This window comes from Lontra canadensis, unplaced genomic scaffold (assembly GCF_010015895.1).
Source record: "Lontra canadensis isolate GAN:19392208 unplaced genomic scaffold, GSC_riverotter_1.0 scaffold14, whole genome shotgun sequence".
In the NCBI taxonomy this organism is placed as follows: Eukaryota; Metazoa; Chordata; class Mammalia; order Carnivora; family Mustelidae; genus Lontra; species Lontra canadensis.
Genome location: NW_022631008.1, coordinates 27702063 through 27722585, shown reverse-complemented (window position 1 = coordinate 27722585; position 20523 = coordinate 27702063). Strand labels below are relative to the sequence as shown.

Genomic DNA, 20523 nt, shown 5'->3' with positions numbered 1-20523 from the left:
TCCTACATTCTTAGCCCTCCACTGGGTTCTACTGAAAGACCATTGAAGATTTCCAACTTGTCAATGACACGGTAGCAAGAACCATCCTGTCTCTGCCACCCGCTGTTCATAAGACCACAGTCAAGTCTCCTGATATCTGTGGGACTGGTGTCTCACCTGGAAAACACAGGGCTGGACTGATAAGTCATTCCCAGCGGGGACATTCTAGGAGTGTCATGATCAGAGCTATAATTCAGAGCTTTCATGCATGTCAATAGAGTGGAAAAAGGAGAGACCAAAGTCAGAGAAGCCAGTTAGGAGGTGATAGCAAGAACTTCTTTGAGCCACCCTAAGACTCTGCATGAGGGCTTTTACTGATTCCTTCAACAGACAGGTAATACTCAGTGCCAGCCACTGTGCTAAGCATTGATAATATAGCAGCAACCAAAATGAAGTCCCCACTTTCAGAGTGTGTTATGTCTAGGAGGCAGCAGAGGAACTGGGAGCATGGTTGATAGATTTAGGGGTGTGGTTTGAAACTCATGACAAGGGGTGATGGTTGGAGCTTTGGAAACATATAAGGTACCAGGGAAGAAAAAGCAAAAAGGTTTTGAGAGAAAAGAAGACCTGAGGTGATAGAACCTAAGAGCATTCTGTGGAGAACCAACTAATTTCACTCCATGATAGAAATTGAAAGCACATTCTTCATCAAGCCAACACAGCAAACCCGTCCTCAAAATATCCTTTTGTGGCTAAGAAGCTTTAACACACAGAAGAGAGAATGTCCAGTTAGACGCCCGGCCTCCTTGACAACATCACTCCCGTATATGAAGCAAGATTACACCAGAGTCCTATATGGTTTTCTACAAGAGCAGCTCTATTTGGTCTCCTTGGGAAGGTCTTTTATAAATACCAGGGTATGTAAAAATGCTATAGATGACTACCTAAGTTGCTAGCCCCTCAAATCTTTTCCTAGACCAGCTGGTGCTTTTTTTTTTTTTTTTAACTTTCCCCCGAGTTATTGGAGTAGATCCAGAAGCAGATTCTGAGATCCTCAAGCTTTTCCTTATTTACCCTGCCAGTAATTACATGTCACAGGTTGCCTTCCCTACTGGAGTCTGAGGCTGAGCAATTAGTCTCCCATTGTCTTTACAGGAAATGACATCCGTGTGGCTTCTGGGGAAAGCAACTGCTGACCACTCTGGTTAAAACAGTTTGGAAAGTGTTCAGCACTTCCCCTGGTTGATCACTTAAACTGGCTGATTTAGAAAGCTTTTGGAAATGCGCAAAGCAAACAAAGGTTGTCAGGTTGTCAGAACCAGAAATCCTCCTGGGTCAGTTCCCCGCACAAAACAAGTCTCTAAACTGTTGCTCTAGTCTCTCAATGCACTGACTTGTCTGGACTCTTCAGCATGTGGCTGAGCCCAAAGTCTAGGGGTTCTGTTCTTTTTACAATGCTTTACGGGGCACTGATTTGCTGGACAGATGCTTTCCAGCGGCAGATAATTGAAAACCCAACCCAAGGAGGCCTGAGCAATAAGAAGTTTCCTGGAGCTCCATTGGTTCCACAGACTTCAGGATTGACCTGATAGAGTCACCCCAACTTCACTTCAGTGGGGCTTTTTGTCTTTGCCCTCCTCTCTGAGCCAGCTTTATCATTAGACTGGAGCAAGGTAGCTACAGAAGTCCTAGGCATCCTGTCCCACACAACATTCAGCGGGGGGGGGGAGAGGGGGGTTGTCTCAGAATGAGAAGTTCCCAGCAAAAACATTCTTCACATCATGTTGGCCTGAATTGAGTCACATGCCTAATCTTGAACCAATCACTGTCAAGAGGAATGTGTTCCACTTAGATCAGTGCATTTGAAACCCTGTGGACACACAGATCACCTGGGGATCTTGTAAAATAAAGTCTGATTCGGTAGGTTTGGGCTGGGGCCTCAGAGCTAACATTTCTCAGAAGCTCCCCAGTGATGTTGATTCTGCTGGGTGGCACACCACAAAGCCTTGGGCCCTTCGGGTCCCCACTCAGCAGCTGGGAGTGCTGTCACCTGCCCCTGAGGCACTGTGGCTGAAGGTACATAGGGGATCTGTTAGGAAGAAGGGCGAAGGAACGATTGACCCATGCATGTGAGGACTGTATTAGAGGTATTTGTTCCCAGTGGTAATGAGAATGTTAACTTTAAACCAGGAGCTGCACAGGGTCTATGTAGTAGAAGCAAAAAGTTCGTGCAGGGCAATGTGTTGTGTGGGACTGCCTATTGGTATCTTACTATTTATGAGGATGTATATGTCATAATTCTTTGAAACAAAAGATTAAACAGTCATGTTGCCCTCCTCGTTATCATTCAGTTATTTTTATTTAATATCATATATTTAGTGTGTCTCGAAAAGAACAAATTCAAATGAGATGGATGTAAATGTCCATAAGTTTAAAAAGAGTGTGCCAAGCCCAGCCTTTGATCTGAGTGAATGTGTCATCTGTCTTGGTTCTCGGGAGAGAGAGTACACCCCTACTGTCCTCAGAGTCACTTGATATGATGTTGAGCATGAAAAATGCTGCCAGTGGTGGATTTATGCCAAAGCAAATGGTCACAGTGCCTTTATGAGTGATTATCAGGGGGAGAAAATCATTATGCTCTCACCATTTGGAAAGGAAGAACTATTTTGTGATTTTTTTTTTTTTTTTGTAAGTTTACATATTTAAGTGACCTCTACACCCGTCTGGGGCTCAAATCCATGACCCTGATACCAAGAATCACATGCTTTTCTGACTGAACTAGCTAGACACCCCCTATTCTGTTATTTTAGAAGTTTTCTTAATAAAAGATACACAGGAGTCCTGGGCTGCAGCTGTTTAGGGGAAAAGCTGGTGAGACCAAAGGACTGGTGTCCGTCCCGGGGCAGATCCATCGTAGACCCCATGGGGTTCAGAGTGAAGTACGCAGCCAGATGTTAAGTAGACCTTCCTGAGACAGTCTCTTTGGTGGGATTTTAATCTCTGACATCATATGCAAGGACGGTGTCACTTAGGAGTGAAGATGACATTTCAGTTCCCCATCTATGGGAACCACAGGCTCACATCTGTAAGACAAATGGGAAGCCAGAGCAAATCTTCATTGGCCTTGCCTACATAGGTCACCAAGGTGCCCCTATTTAGGAAATCACCAGATATTTCTCATCTTTGCAAAACCCATGAAAGGTTGAGAGATTCCCAGTTCCTCTCTACCAGGTGGGGGAAAGCTGCTGGACTCAGTGCTCCGTGAAGGCAGGAACTGTGCCCGCATCATGCAGGAACCCCAGTGTGATGGCCCAGCTGAGTGTCCACACTCTAAAGAGAAGTGAAAGAAGAGAACGTTTTGTTGCCTAACTTCAGTAATTTATACTCAAAATATGGAGTGTTTAGGAGTCCTGTCTACGTATTTAGGACCTTACAGCCTGCCAAAGAGAGGTGAATTCATAGTAATAATAGGTGATCTGGGGGGTCCGGCAAGAAAGCCCTTAGACTAACTGATTGATTCAAACAGTGCTGGCCACACGCCTTCTGGCCTGTGTGTGCTGTGAGGCAAAATGCTATTAGCCACGGGAGGAATAAAAAAACAGCACCTTCCCTTACAGCCTAAAAAGCAGGATACAGTAAGTGTATTTCAAGTATCTATATCAAGTGAAACATAATTTTTGAAAAGAGAAAAAGAGAGGTAAGATCATAGCCATTGGGAAAATTAAGGTAGAAAGGGCTCAAGGAGGGGCACCTGGGTGGCTCAGTCAGTCAAGCATCTGTCTTCAGCTCAAGTTATGGTCCCAGGCTTTTTTTTTGGCTCAGCAGAGAACTTACTTCTCCCCCTCCCTCTGCCCCTCCCTTCCCCTCTACTCATGCTCTCACTCTCTCTCTCTCTTTCTCTCTCTCTCTCTCTATTTCAAACAAATAAAATCTGGAAGGAAGGAAGGAAAGAAAGAAGGAAGGAAGGGTGGGCAGACTCAAGAAGAAGAGGAGAGTTAGGCCAGGCCTAAAAGCAGGAGCTCATAACCTGAGTCCATGAGTGGAATTCAGGGCTCTGTGAACTTGGATGGGGGGAAAAAGTTGTTTTCACTAACCCTTAACCAAAATCTAATATTTCCTTCTATTACAAAGTAGCATTAGTTTTTTTTTCACCAATAGAAATTATGGGTATTTTCATATTACATTTTGGTTATAGATATCCTAAATATCATTTATGCCCAACAGTACTTCAAATTACAGTAATTTTTAGACTTTTGCTGGAACTTATTTAAATATGAAAAGAAAGACATCATAATTTTGTTATATATTTTGATAACTATTTATCAATATACTTCTTTTGAATGCTGTTCATTTCCTGCATTAATTTCAAGCATTTAAAAACATTATGCTGAGAAACATGTCTCTAGACTGCTATGGGACAAAGAAGACCAAGAGCCCCTGCCCCAGAAAGTGGCTAGGCTCCTACCGGCAATTCAGAGACAGAGACACTCGGGGAAGGAACTGGCATGCCCATGGGCTCAGGCAGGACAGGTGACAGGACACTATAGCTTCCGGTGGGAAGCTGTGGGGATAGAGCAGAGGGGAGCTGGAGTCCCAGGCTAATGTAACTTCACACGTAAATTTGTAGGTCACGGGAAACAGTGGAAGGTGTTTCCACAAGGCTTTAAGCTGTGTTTAGGAAGAATGCCTTCCAGAACCATGAGAACAGGATTGGAAGGGAAGAAACCTGGGGCTAGGGAACCGGTTTCTTCAAGGAGCTATGCCAGCTGGTGTAATGATAAGATGGAGTGAGGCGCTGAGTTCCAGCACACCCGCAGGACTAGAAGGGCAGGCTGGGGCCCTCATTTACCGAGGAGGTGAGGAAGGCCGGGTTTGTTTTCAAGCCTGGCTGATTAGGAGACAGATAATAGCTCCTTGCATGCACTAAGTGTTTACGACATGCCAGATGCTGTTTTAAGCCTTGCTCTGTGACATTTATATGTCATTAAATTTATCTCATTTAATCTCCATAACCACCCTGGGAGGTCAGTACAATAATCCCTGATTTACAGATAAGGAAGTGAACTCCGGAAATGAAAGGTGAGGGTCTCACAGTCAGCAAGTGAAAAGAGAGTGTGTTATTGAAAGAAGTAGGAAAAAGAATTGGTTTGGGGAAAATTTTTATGAGTTCACTTTTAGATAGTTTTTGCATTGTTTTGTCTCCAATTATTTTAAAGGGCTAAAAATTCAAATAAAGTAGGAGCAAAGCTTCTGGTTTATTTCATCCTCCAGAGTTTTATTTATTTGTTAACTCATAAATTGTTTCCATCTGGGAAAAACAGAGAAGAATCTGGCAGTAAGGCTTTGGTACATGGATGAGGGCCTCAAATGAGGAAGACTACGTGGTTTCCAGAAGCAAATGACTTCTGTTCAGCAATGTATTTTTTTCCTTTTGTCGTGGTTTGTTTTTCAGGACCGGTCCAGCAGCTGTAGAAGAAGACATGCGGTGTATATAAAGTTTGTAATAGTTGGGGGAAATTTTGGTAAGTGTTGCTGCATTTATTTCTAATACCTTTTGTTGTAAAATGGTGCCCCAAAGGGTAGCCATTGCCTCGTTTCATGCATCTTTTAAATCTGCACTTAACTTAGACAAAATGGGATTTTATAATTAGATGTGACATTCAGTCGGTACTTGTTGACAGTATGACATTTTTTCTTGTCATTGCTGATGTTATTAAGAAATAGGGGGTTGTCTAAGGTTCAATAAGAAGTCTAGATTTAGGAAGCTTCTGGACACAGGGTAAAGAATACCCTTGACAGTTAGCTTATGGTCTAAGTAAGCCACAGAATGTAAGTGTGATGAAGGGCAGACCAGTAGGGTAACAACAGCGACAAAGTCTCCCCAGCAGAGAAATCCTTCCGGCCTGTCTGTTGAAGTGAGAAATGGCAATTGGCTGTTTGTGGAATGGGAAATGGAAGGGAATCGAGAGCCCCGTCATGTGTGGGAGTCGGTTCCACCAATGACAGTGGCCCAAGAGACCAAGGACATTAAGTTCGGCAACCACTTAGAATACCTTCCTAGCAGTAGTAAGAACAGTCTTCAGGGTCAGGCAACCTTGGCTAAAATTTAAGTTCATTTGCTAACTGGTTGGTACATTACTCTCTGAGCCTCAGTTTCCTCGTCTGTAAAATGAGGCTTGTAATGTTACCCACTTCGTACAGTTATCGCAAGAGTAAACTGAGCGAGGTGGTGCTGGGGCGTAAGAGTGACTCAGTAAAACAGTTATTCTTGAAAACGGGACAGCCTTTTTGGAAACGGGGCATTTATCACTGAAATCAAACCACCCAAAGGTGTACATATCTCCCAGCAGGAGGGCCACTGGGGATGGCACGCCACCTTTGCTGTCCCAAGGGATGTCACAGCCGATCACCACAGACTGTCCTCCAGAGTCCACTCCATAACACACTGTGGCAACCCCAAGACATTTGTCATCTTCTCGCCTCCTGTCTACCCATTCTTAGAGAGGCTTGGCAAATTTAACTTCCCTTCCTGCCACCTCTACAGACAAGTGCAGTTACATTTGTCAGAGTTTTGTTTGGTTTTGAAGTTAATGTTACTTTGAACAAAAATAATGAGAAGGAAAAGAAGAGTTGGGAGCAGTTACCATATTTAGGCTTTTGTTTCCAAACCTTTCTTCTGATTTTTTTCATCTGTGCTTACTAGGTCCCTTCGCAGAGGTCCAGTTATTGGGCTGAAATTTTTGAGCTTTGACTAAAAAAATTTGGCTCTGGGATAGGGCTTTTATCTTTGGTTGGAAGGAATCAACCAGATCACTCACTGCAGATGGGCTGGTGTTGAAGATTGGTGTCCCTAGGTGGATCCCTCCGGTTTCACAGAATCGAAGAGATGGCCATGGCCTCAGGGTTGTCTGGCCCATTCTCCCACCAGCCAAAACAAGGTCTCTTCTACAGAATCTGTGACAGGGGAGTCCGAATTCTCTCAGGTGAGGAGCTGGCACTGCATAAAGCAGCATGCTCCAAGTAAAGAAAGCAGTTAAGGAACACAGGAAGAGTTGAGGGGGTGATGATATCGTTCTGGATCTTGGATCTGTGGCCATATTTATACAACTGTATGTTTCATGAAAATTCATAGAGCTCTATGATAAAAGGTTGAATTTTGCTCTGTTAATTAAATCTCAGTTTTAAAATAGGAAAAATAAAAAAACAAGCAATTAGACAAATACCTGGATATTTAGCTCAAATTGTTAAAAAGAAAGTAGGAAGAAAGAAGGGAGAGAGAGAAGGGAGGAAAGCAATCTAGTCCTTACGTTGAATGGTATGTGCTCCGTGAGCCGGGAACTTGGTCTTCTTCCTTCCTCTGGTCCCAGTGCCTAGACAGTGCCTGGCACCTAGAAGGCCTATGATAAGTACTTATTGAGCCAACTATGCTTGTAGTCATGTTCTAAGCAGACAGAGAAAAGTCTACCCACTCTCTCACACACCAGCTCTTCAGGTGTTTGAAGACCCTCTCCATCATTCATCATCTCTTCTCTGGGCTCAACTTAATCATGTTCCATCCTTGTACTGTTTGTGTCCTGATGTTATTTCCCTCTCCCTCCCCTAACGCTGCCCCTAAGGTGACCTGGCCCATGAGCAGTATAGAGGGCCATTGCTTCTATGGAAAATGTCAATTTCTATAGAAAATGTCAATAATCCTCTGCCTTTGCAGTCGGTACTGAGTGCCTGGTAATAGATTGTGAAGGATTTCTTAACAGTAGTCTTCTAAGAATGGAACTCCTCAAAGTAGGGAGGACAGCCGTCCAAGAGCTAGGGTGACAGCAAAACCATTCTCTCTTAAGTGTCTTGACTGAAATGAGGCCAGGCCTTGCCACCCTTTGTTGAAGAGAGCAGTAGTGCTGTTTATAAATCTTTCAAAGTAGCACTGTGTCACAGATCCTAACAATTCATTATGAATCATAGGAAGTTTTAAATTCTTAAAACATAAACTTGTGAGTGCCTTAAAAAATCTATCACCCCTGCCCCGGCCATGTCACGGTGAGATATATAAATACATAAATAGAGAGAGATAGAGAGCTGTGGTTCTCAACCCGAGTTAATTTTGTTCTCCCAAAGGACATTTGGCAATGTCTGAAGACATTTTTGGTTGTCACAGCTGGGGGTGGGGTGGGGGTGGGGTGGGGTGTGAATGTGTGTACTGACACCTAGTGGGTGGAGGCCGTGGGTGCAGCTAACTGTCCTACAGAACACAGGACAGCACCCCCCACCCACAATGATCAGGCCCAAGGTGTCGGCGATGCTGACACCGAGAAACCTGATATGGAAGTAATAAAAAAATTCAAATATCGGAAGTACTTATTATTTTGAAGGTTTAAAATTTTAAATAGTTTAACATCTAATTATATGTAAATATATAACTAGAAAACATAAAGAAGTTTGGTCAGAGAATCATAGGCCTGAAAGGTCTTGTAAGAGGCTCTCTCTCTTACACCACCCCTAACTCCGAGCAAGAACTGATTTAAATGAATTCAGACAGACAGTTGGGCGTCTGAAGGCTTACACTGATGATTGTCAACTAAAAATGAGACTCACACAACATGACCCCCACATTCACACAAAGGAGGTTTTCTCCAATTTTAATTTCAGCCCCGGCTTCTTCAGAAGTGCCTGCCTTTCGATGGTCTCTGAGATAAAATGGCATTTCAATCTGGGCTAGTCCTTCCTTTTGAATCAAGGGCAGTGATTCTGTTGTGATGAAAATGTGCTTAGGGAGGAGGGAGATCTCATTACAGATGATTGAGATTGGGTATTTTGGTACACAGTGCTGTTTATTTGCATCAATTTCCTAGTGACACCACAGTCTGGTTTAAATGTAAGTTGTTGAGAGCTTCTATAGCCCAAAGACGGCTACATTTGCTGAAGCAGGGAGATTAAAGCAACATATGTCAAGTTGTGATATAGGACAATCCACTTGAAAAGACTTTAATTATAGGGCTTATTTTGGGAGGGTAACTGTGCTTTTTGTGAGATATATTTTGGGATGCACTAACCCAGCTTCAAGGCCAGTAATATCTTCCCAGAAAGGGTGTGGCTTGTGCTTGTGGACATAAATATTTTCCTACCAAAACCTTTGGTATAATATTCTTTCCTAGTTTACTACCAAACATTTTTCTTTTTCTGATAATCTTTCCCTTTGCAAGTATGCTATGAAAATGCGTTCTGGAAACATGGAGAAGAAAAGGATAAAAGATCTCATTTCAGATGGCCAAGTCCAGAGATTTAGGGCCTTTACATTATCAGTCTGCTGTGTTTAAGATGAATAGAATTTGGGGCACCTGGGTGGCTCAGTGGGTTAAGCCTCTGCCTTTGGCTTAGGTCATGATCCCAGGGTCCTAGGATTGAGCCCCGCATCGGGCTCCCTGCTCAGTGGGGAGCCTGCTTCCCCCCTCTCTGTCTCTGCCTGCCTCTCTGCCTACTTGTGATCTCTGTCAAATAAATAAATAAAATCTTAAAAAAAAAAAAAAAAAGATGAACAGAATTTGGAGAAATGTACCAAGGCTGAATAGTAAGCAGCATTGGGTGATGCTGAATATTTAATGTAAGAAATGATAGAAAAGCTACACATTTATTGCTTCCTGATTTGCCAGCACTGCCTCTCCAGCCCCCAAGGATTGTTGTGGGCCACCTCATTGCCCTTTTATCTCAGCTGACAACCTAGAGTGGGTGTCCATTTGCACATTTGCTCTTCAAGACTCATGCCTTTCCCCAGCTCTGCCTTTGGTGGCCTCCTTCACTTCTCTGTTAATACCCGAGGCCTTTGGCCTTCTTCAGCGGAAGGGTTGGAACTTTCTGCCCAGTCAGCATTTCCTAGTCCTCATTTGATAGCAAATGATAAAGGAGAAATTAGATCAACAAAATAAACTCACTTTTCGCTTACACAATGTGTGTGGTAGGTGGGTGGGGAGGAGGAACAGAGGTCGAGTAAGAACAATTTTTTAACCCAAAAAACCAACCACACCTGAGGGCAGAGAAGCACTTTCACCTAAATTCTAAGTCATAGAAGCAATAAAATGAGAGCAAGAATGTTCCATGAGGGAATTTCGGGAGGGAGGGTTGAAAGCAAAGCCTTCTAACTGTAGAAGTCTCTGGAGAGGTGTCCCTGTTCTCCCAGAGGCTGCAGCCTGTGCCTGGATCACCCAGAGAGAGAATTTCAGAGTGTGGGTCCCCGGGCCCAGTCCAGATGGCTAGAATCCAAACCCCTGTGGCAGGTGTGTTCTTCACGCCACTCTCCAGGTGGCTCTTGTCCATACTAATATGCACCCCTGCCCAGTCTCTAAGATTCTCTTCCATAAGCATGGCTGAAAAATGCAAAGAACAGATCAGCCATTTTGAAGGTCAGAACTGTGCGTGATGCTCCTTGCTCTGCTGTGCGTGGGAGGGTAGAGCACCATATTGTTACCTCGTTCTCTTGATCCTTGAGTTCATTCCTCCCTCATGGAGAGAAGCATTCTTCTCATTCCAGGTTAGTGTGGGCCCATCCTAGATTCCTGGAAGCTGCTTTGAGACTGCGTCCTTCTTGTCTACTCCAGTAGCCCATGGATCTGCCGAAAATTTACACTGTAGCGTGGGTGCCGTAAAACCAGCATTTCCCACTTATGGAGAGGAAACACTTTCAGAATAAATAACTGTTGCATATTCTAGTACATGCTGGACAGCTGCCACTGTGTAATAATTCCCACCTGGGATACAGGTATTGGGACCAACTCTAGAGCCCTGCCTCTAACTGGACGGCTGCCTGTGTAAATGGGTCTCGTGATATCGTTTGTAGAGCTAACAGAAGCTTATAAGGAGCTGCAGCATACTCGCTCCTCCCAAATCACTTCTTAGATGGTGGAACAGGTATTATCCCCAGATAAAATCTGCGACTCCCGAGTATTTAGCCTCTGCCTTAGGAGGCATTTGGGAGTTATGGGTTTGTTTGTTTTTTTAAGATTTTTATTTATTTAACAGAGAGAGAGAGAGACAGCGAGAGATGGAACACAAGCAGGGGGAGTGGAAGAAGGAGAAGCAGGCTCCCCACCGAGCCGAGAGCCTGATGCGGGACTTGATCCCAGATCAGGACCTGAGCCGAAGGCAGATGCCCAACAACTGAGCCACCCAGGTGTCCTGGGGTTTATGTGTTGTCCTCCTTTCATAGACTGGAGGAGCGTTGGCATGCAGTTGGCATGGGGTGTCAGGTAGGGAGGGTAAATGTCCTACAGTGTCTCCCACAGTCCTGCCCAGTGAAGAGCTGTCCCCGGCATGGTGTTGGTTGCACCCTAACTCAGTAACACTGCTCTGAAGTTGTAGGGCTAACTTGTGCAGTTGAACTGTGCTTGTATCTATGCTATCTGAATCCAGGCCCTTTATGGCCCCCTCCCTGTTAAAGGCATCATAGAATGAATTTCTGCTTCACTGGGAGCTCTCACTGCATTAAAAATCAAATTCTGATTTTTAATTGGGTTGTGCCATTGCTACTGTGCACCAGAACACAAGCACAGCATACTCTGTGTGGAAACAGCCTTTCTGAAACCTTAGTGGCCCGGGTTGAACAGCACCTTGTACCTGTCAGTCTCCTATCAGGGCCTAGCACTGGTCAAAAGAGCGCCATCTTGGGAAAGGATCACAGCCCAAAAGGATGCTCCACCTGGAGCCTTTGATCCAGTCTTACTGGCTTAAAAACCATGTAGATAGGGAATTGGGTGTCAATTTCAGGAGTTTTTGATATGATACCTTAGGCTTTGTACCTACCTGGTGCACTTCAAGAGCCTGCTCTTAAGAGGTTTTTTTGAAGTTTGATTTTGATGTTGGCTAACAAAGCAGCCAAAACAGTGGCTACTTCAGTTTGAATGAGCACATATGGAATTTATTAAAATGGTAAAAATGTAACCATATTGAACGAAGCACACAGTGAAGCTGACCTGAATAAAAATGTCGAGAGGATTATGAAAAGAAGAGGTAGTGATATTACATTATTTTTTTTCTTTCCTATCATTTTTTTTCTTTTATCTCTCTTCTAGTTTCTTTCCCAACTTTTTTTTTAAGATTTTATTTATTTATTTGACAGAGAGAGATCGAAAGTAGGCAGAGAGGCAGGCAGAGAGAGAAAGGGAAGCAGGCTCCCTGCTGAGCAGAGAGCCCGATGTGGGGTTCGATCCCAGGACCCTGGCATCATGACCTAAGCCGAAGGCAGAGGCTTTAACTCACTGAGCCATCCAGGCGCCCCCCCAACTTTTTATTCTTAACAAAGCCACTAGTTTAGGAGAATGATAAAACCAACACCTACATGCCCTTTACCTAGATTCACTAATTGTTCTGAATTTTCCATATTTGTTTTCTTTATTCCTTCTTCCAATTATTTATACATATGTATTTCTATGTATTGCATGTAATATATATGACATACATTATATAAATTTTTGCTGTGCCATATTTGAAAGTTGCAAACATCTTGACACTTTACCTCAAATATTTCATTGTGTATCTCCTAAGAACATGGATTCTTCTACATAACCACAACACTCTTACACCTAAGAAGTTTACAGTGATTCCATGATACTGTCTAACATCTGGTCCATAGTCAGACCTCCCCTATTATCCAGGCTGCATGTGGTATAGAACGTCTTGAGTTCTGGCCTTGCCTGTCTCTTCATAGTGTTAGTCAACTTACTCCTTCTCTCTTCCTGAAAATTGTTAGATTTAGAGGCTTGGTATTAGATGCGGGTTAAACATATTTTTGGCAAGGGTAGTTCATAGATGGTAATGCGTGTTTGATACTACATCACAACAGGAGGCTGACAATGTCAACTTGTGCCGCCATCCACAGAGTTCAGTTCGCGCTCTCGGGCGCGGTGGTAACCAGACCTTCCCTATGCCCAGATACACCGGGAGTCAGTGAGGCGTCTGCGGGCTGCTCCGTGGATCCTTTGTGAACATCTTGCCACCCTCCTGCCTTTTGTCAGTGCTTTGAGCAGCAATGGGTAATCCCTACCTGGATCACTTGCTACACTGGGATAGTGTTTGATACTTTTTACCCTTTGCTTTCTCTTCCTCGGTTCTTTATAGGGAATGATCTAGGCCTTCGTGTTTTTACAGTAATGATTAGCCACTTCCCTGGTGGTCAGCTAGGTTTTGCTGTGATAATAGATTTCTTGTCTTTAGGATAAGAAGGAGTAACTTTAACAAAGCTTTTTACCTCATGCCAGAGTACCACATAGGCTCCTTAACTATAGAACTTTTTTCACTTTTTCCCCCACACACCGGCTCATGTTAGCGAGCAAAGGGACTTGTTCAGGGTCTCCCGGCTCCTCTGGTGGAGCCGAGGTCAAGCAGGATCTGTCAGGGATTTTCCACTTTGCCGTGTTCCCTCTGATTCCCAGCCCTGTCGGTGCCTTACACCTACAGTTCCTGCCGTAGATGAATGCCCAGGTCTGTGAAATAAGGCAAAGTCAGCCAGGAGGGGGCTGTGCCGCTGCAGAAACGCAAGGTGCATGTGCTCCAGGGTCGCAGACAGCTGCGGGCCCAGTACTATCAGAAGTCTTGATCTGTATTCTAACCCTCCCAGGTTTTCAGTGTCGGGAGCTCATTTATATATTCTGACACTCGTCAGCAGAACCGGCAGGTTTCAGCACCTGCACTGCGGCTGGCTGGCTCCTCTTGTCAGCCAAGGCTTTGTTTAAAATGGAATTCTCTGCTTGCGTTTCACACACTCTTTTAAACAAAGATTCATGTTCTTGAAATTTGATTTGAGGGGTGTTTGGTTTTTGAAGAGGGGGAAAGTTGGGTTTTGTAGACGTGTTCTTTAACTGATATATTATTACAAATCCTCGTATTTCTTAATTAGTAGGTTAATAGCACAGTCGTGGATATTTCATCTGTGGCTTTGAACGAAAGCAAACACATTTCCCTCTGAATATCATCTGTAGGATTTTTCTGTTTGAAACTGTTGTCTGAGGGGCACCTCTCGGTTTCGTGGTTCTATCGGTTAAGCGTCTTCCTCCGGCTCAGGTCATGATCTCAGGGCCCCGGGATCGAGTCCCGAGGTGGGCTCCCTGCTCAGAGAAGAGTCTGCTTCTCCCTCTGCCTTTGTCCATCCTCCCCGCTCGTGCTCTCTCTCTCCCACTCTCTTTTTCTCAAATAAACAAAATCTTCCAAAAAATATTATAATTGTTCTCTGAGTCCTTACCAAGGAGACGAAGCCTGTCTGTTTCACCCACCTCACACTCCTCGTTCTTTGTGTGTATTTAACTACAGTAACGTGCAGCGGAAGGAACTGTGTGTTGTTCCCATGAGGAGAACTGGAGCAGAGCTGACACAGATGGATAGCAGGGCTCCTTAGAATGGGCCTCAGTTGTCACAGTGTGTTGGCCAAGGCCAAGGACCAATTAGTTAACTCTAATCATTTGTAGGAGAAATTATCCTTGAGTTTGGAGTAACGGGGAAACAATTGCAGGTAGAGGCCCTCTCTGGTCTTACTTCATCCTGCAGGAATTTAGTCCTGCCCTCCCATTTTACAGATTAACAACCTGAGGCACCGGCACATTGAGTCGGGCCTAGGTCAGACCTAATTAGCTTGGGTCTCTTGTGATTCCTCCTCACATTTCCTGAAGTTAGTTTTTAGTCAGCAAGTACAAACCATAGTGCCTCACCCCAGCATGACCCTCGTCCCACAGACACACACGGTGTTTCTTCCATTGCTAACCCTCCATGACCCAGCTTCCCACTGCCAGGAACATTTAACAAGTGAAGAAATGAAGGTCTGAATCCATGCTGTCCAATAGAAATAGAAGGCAAAGTGCATGTATAAGTTAAAATTTCCCAGTACCCATGTTAAATGAAAGTAAAAAGAAATAGGTGAAATTAATGTTAATAATACACTTTAACCTAAGATATAGCTAAATTATTATAGCATCAATCCGTATTAAAAATTATTGAGGGGCACCTGGGTGGCTCAGTGGGTTAAGCCTCTGCCTTCAGCTCAGGTCATGATCTCAGGGTCCTGGGATCGAGCCCCACCTTGGGCTCTCTGCTTGGCAGGGAGCCTGCTTCCCCCTCTCCCTGTGCTCTGCCTGCCTCTCTGCCTACTTGTGACCTCTCTTTCTGTCAAATTAAAAAAAAAAAATTATTGACATATCTGTGGGTTGTCTTAGAAATCTCAGTGTGTATGTAACACCTAATGGCACATCTCAGTTTAGACAGGGCACATTTCAAGCTCTCTGTGTGGCTCATGGCTACTTCTTTGGGCTGCAAAGCAGTCCAAGGCCACACCCAGCAAGATTCTTTAATTGACTCTCTTGAGAGAAACTTAATCAGCTTTCTTGTCCTCCCCACCAGTCTGAGGCCACATATTTCTATCCTCTGTGTGCCACTTTTTCCCCCAGCTAAGTCTAATTACAGGGAGATGCTGGGTTTGGCCATAACAGCCAGCTCAGCATTTTTCTTCCAGTCCTGGAAGCTGGTGAGACCCACATCCCCGGCCTTGTAAATGACAGTGTAAAGCACGCTTCCAAATGTCTCCACAGCACTTTCCATGATGTCCTTTCTCTGAGGGGGTAACTCCGGGGCATTTTGCAAACCCAGGGTGATTTTTTTTTTTTTAATTCATCTTCACTGAAAGACCCATTCTAATCAATGGATTCTTAAAATTCGTGCAGACTTGTAATCTCCCAGGACCTCAGCAGAACAAGTAAGCATTATACATTTTTTAGCTGTTTTAACACCAGGTATACCTTTGTTTTGATTCATGATGGTTTCTTTTTCTTCTTCTTTTTTTTTTATTAGTGAAATACTAGTCAATACATCAGTCCCACTTTGAGCATTATTCACAATGAAACCAAGAACATTATTCAAAATGAAACATTAATAAAGGTCAGATTCCATTTCTGCTAAATGTCAAGTCTCCTGGACATTGACCCTGTCGCTTAAAGTATTAGATTATAATACAATCCTGGGGTGGGGGGGGGGATGACAGAAGAAGGGTGACAGGTCCCTGGAGTTTGTTATGATGGACTTTACCCAAATGGAAATGCTGAACTGTGAAAATAGAAATTTGAATAGTGTAAAGATTGTCCCATATTCCTAATTAGAGGCCAGACTCCACATCTTCCAACAATCTCCATTAAATAAAGGATAGAAAGGATAATGCCTTTTTCTCATCCTCTGGCCTCTTCCAGTCATTGAAGGATGACTCCATCAAACCAGAGAAATGAGTTTCCCCTATTTTCCTTCAACTCTGTATTCCTTAGGTTTTGACCTTGTGTCAATCTCTCCTATTCACAGGGCCCCTGAATCTTTAGGTGTAAGGTTGCATTTGGAATCAAAACGATGTATTTTATAAGGGCAGTTTTCTTCTATCACCTCCCCCCCACCCTTTCCTACATCAGTACTCAGTCCCCATTTTTTTTAAAGATTTTATTTATTTATTTGACAGATCACAAGTAGGCAGAGAGACAGACGGGGGTTAGGGAGGAAGAAGGCTCCCTCCTGAGCAGAGAGCCCGATGTGGGACTCCATCCCGGGACCCTGGGATCTTGACCTGAGCTGAAGGCAGAGGCTTTAAGCCACTGAGTCACCAAGGCACCCCTCAGTCCCCATTTAAATCACAGCCCTTTTATTCACTCTGATTCAAAGGCATTTTTATTTCTTTAAGCAGATATCTTGTGTTCATTTCAAAATATCATTTACTAGCTGTATTTCTGCTCTACAACCAGAAATCATAGTTGACTCCAGGCAAGTGGCTGAGTTGCCTCAGTTTAGAAATGTTTCAGTTTCATCTTCAATCTTAATAGTTGACTGAGAGTGATGGATGAGGGACAGAGGAAAGGAAAGGAAATCTAGAATGGAATGGAAAGGCAGAGCTTCATCTACTTCAAGGTTTCTTATCTGGATCACGTTAGGAGATGTTAAAAAACTTGGTCCCAGGCCTCACTGTCAGAAGCCCTGGGGACAGGGACCCAAACCAGTATATTAAACCCACTCTTACTCAGTTGCGTCCATTTGTCAAAATTCAGGGACAGCTTTGCCATGTGTAAATTATACCTTATCAAACTTAATATCCCGAAGTATATTTATATGCATGCATTGAGATTTTTGAAATTGTTTACACCCACCATGGAGAATATTTTGACTACCAAACTAGACTCCGAGATAAAGCCCACAGTCAAAACAAGCATTCATTCATTCAGTAAACATTTAAGGAGCAGTGCTAGGCATTGTTTCTGCCTTGGGAAAACAGAGGTACATTGAGACCCAGTACTTTGACAAGGGTTTTGTTTTATGGGTGAGACCAGTATCCACCAATGAGGATGCAAAATGGAAAGTGTGATATATCTATAGAGCAAAAAAGGAAAAGAAGACCCCCAACAAATACACACCCATGTGCGCACACACACATTCCCAGCTCTACCCCCCTTCCTTCTTAAAAGTAGAATGTGGTAGGCAGTCCTGGGAAAATTTCACAGAGAAGCCACAGAACATGAGTCCTGGGGCATGATTAGGCAAGGAAGTGGAAAATATTATGCCTGTTTTACAAAGGAATGGCTCTCAAAATTTGGTTATTTGGCTCCAAAGTTAATTTAAAAAAAAAAAGTCATTATGTCATCAATTGTTTTTACAGTGATTTCCACAAGCTTTCGTAGTCTTCAGTTTGTCTATCCTGCTCTATCTTGTCCCAGTGCCTGACACAGTAGGCATGCCACACAGTAGGTGTGCTGAATTGAATTGATTCCTTCAGTCGTTTGCCTCACCCCCGACAAACTGTTATACACCGCTGCGTCTTGGGATAATAATAGTAGTGTGTAATTTTCAAAATAGCACCCAAGTTACCTCTGTAAGTATTGCTTCCTAAACACTAAAAATATTTGCCCTTGAAGGAGAGTGCATTTAAGAATATTTAAGTAGTTCCTGATGGTGTGTGTCACGGTATGATTTGACTTTTATATTTCAAGAACAGTAACTCTTCTTGCTAACCCAGTTTTTTATTCTTTTTCACTTTTCAATGTAGCTGAGGTTTTGGATGAGCCACTGAGCCAAAAAGAAATGATCATGGCATCCCTTACCAAGTCTGTCCTTCCAGCAGATCCGGGACACAGCATTGTGTTTTCCTGGGTACTGGCTGCTCCTTCAGGAGTTGGGGAGCAAAGAGTATTTGAGAGGAGCTGTTGACACTGCATTGAAAAAAATATTCTCAGTGCAGGGTGTCAGCTCACCCAGGGCAACTGCTCTCCCTACACATTTTTGCAGCTTCTATGCAAATTACCATCATTGGTTACTTTGATACCGCTGAGCATAACAGGAACATTTGTAGCTTTCTGTTGTGACATGGGAGGACGAGAACTAGCTCCCTTACTGCCTTTTTTAGAAAGCTGAATAAGATTTCCGGAGGTACCCTGTGCATTGGAAGTTTTTGCTCTTGTTCTTCCTATTTCCAAAGCCTAAACAAAATGTGCCTTCCAGTGTGTGTTCCGTTAAGTAGCCATTCTGGTTGCAGGGAAAGTAGATGAAGCCATGGGAACTGGGTTTAGGGCTATAAATGGCAGGATGGATAGGGCATTCACTTTGGTGCTGGACATAGGGTTGAAATCCGAGCTCTCCACTGCGAATGAGCTGTGGGGTCTTGGGCAAGTCACTTCACCTCTGTGAACCTTGCCTTCCTACTTTCTGAAGTGGGAGTCGAGAATCACGGGAGATAACATGTGGTGATCAAGTGATACCTGACACTGTTAAATGCTTATGCCATGTCCGGCCTCTTTACTCTGCCCTTGTTAGCATATATATCAATTTTTGTCATCCTCTTGTTGAAAAACTTTTCAGGGTTCTCATTAGCCTCTGAGAAAGAAACGTCATAACCTGATATTCAAGGCCCTTCACCGTTCCTCTGTCTGACTTACCTTTCTGCCACATCTGCCCTTACACTTAATAGTCATCCCACAACCAAAGCAAGCCGCCTCTGTGCCCTCAGTGGGCCTTGGACACTCTCCTCCTCCAGCATGCTTTCCTCCCATCTCTTAGAGTCTGCCACGAGCGAGGCTCATCCTAAATGCCCTTTATTCCCAGGCCCTCAGGCTGGAAAAATCCCCTCTTCACCCGACACTGTGTCTCTCTGTCGGCACAGGTGCTCAGAGAGGCCTCTCCTGGTCAAGCCTCTCTTGTCTGCAAGGAGGCCTGCGGGTGGCCACCTTCCCACTGTGTCCTCACGTGGCCTCTCTGTACTGACACAGCCCTGGTATCACTTCCTCTTGTCACGAGGGCAGACCTATTAGCCTAGGACCTCATCGAACCTTAACTACCTCCTTAAAAGACCTATCTCCAAATATCATGATAGTGGGGGTTAGAGCTTCAGTATATGAATTTTGGGGGGACACTATTCAGTCAATATATAAATACTTATATATACGTATAAAAATACTTCCAACTCCTCTGAGGGAGTGTGTGTGTGTGTGTGTGTGTGTGTGTGTGCGCGCGCGCATGCCCCTCTGTGCTCTGTTACTAGCTTGCATCTTTGCCACGGTCATACAGAAAGCCCACAGAGCAGCAGATGGCTTTGTCGCTCACCTGTGGGAGCCCTGCCCAGCAGGCCCAGTAGAGCTGCCTTCACCCCCCAGAGCCCCCCCGCTGCCACTTCGAGGGCTCCAGGAGACACACACCGTCTCCTGAGCAGAGCAATGCCCTCGCAGCCTCTCCTGGCACCTGGCTGCCAGTGAAGGGGAAAGACATTGACCCACAGCAGGGAAGGGAAGGAATCAGGGTACGAGAACAGGAGGGGGACATTTTTGTTTTAAAAGAAAGAAATGAAGTCTTTCCTTTTACTTCTCTGCTAAACACTGTCCACGGGTGTTTTGTTTGGTTCCTCCAGATTTCCCCAGGTCCCCAATTCTGAAAACTGCTAAGGAAGTCCTCAGCTCTACCAGTTTAGACCCTTGGTAGGCAGCATGGGAGAATGCAGTCTAATTGGGTCCTTCCTTAACCCACCCCCGACTTACAGAGGGAGGCTGCTGGGTTACGAATAGTTCTTATTCTGCTAGATCAGAGGCTCCGTCATCGTCTGCCTGCGGATTAGCTGGAGCCACAAGTGTTGCATTATGCTAAGTATTTATTCTCACCAATAATCTGTTGGAAAGTGTGGTTTCACACTTTTCTGCCAGGACGAAGGTTCTCACCCCTTAGTGAACCAAGTCACCTGGGGAGTGTCTACAAAATCCTGAAGCCCTTTGCTTCTGCTTCTCCTCCCATCCGGGAGAGTGAAATGACCCAGGGCCTCCCTAAACCTGTACTATTAACTGCCGTGTCATCATTTCCTTATTACTTTCTCAGAGGTTTCTTATTAAGTCTTTCCAATATAGGATGCCTTTTTTTTTTTTTCCTGACAAAATCCAGTGATGAGTTCATTTTTTTTAAATATTTTGTTCTGGGCACCTGGGTGGCGCAGTGGGTTAGGGCCTCTGCCTTCGGCTCAGGTCATGATCCCAGGGTCCTGGGATTAAGCCCCGCATCGGGCTCTCTGCTCGCCAG

General features: G+C 44.3%; 1 protein-coding gene across 7 annotated transcripts in view; it reads left to right on the top strand.

Moving 5' to 3' along the window:
- FYN (FYN proto-oncogene, Src family tyrosine kinase) overlaps positions 1–20523 on the top strand; it is a 210536-nt gene that overhangs the window by 88364 nt on the left and 101649 nt on the right. For all 7 annotated transcript variants that reach the window (XM_032858340.1, XM_032858344.1, XM_032858336.1 and 4 more), the window contains one exon: positions 5432–5501. The gene's annotated coding sequence lies outside the window, so the exon portion shown is untranslated. The remainder of the gene's footprint in view (positions 1–5431; positions 5502–20523) is intronic.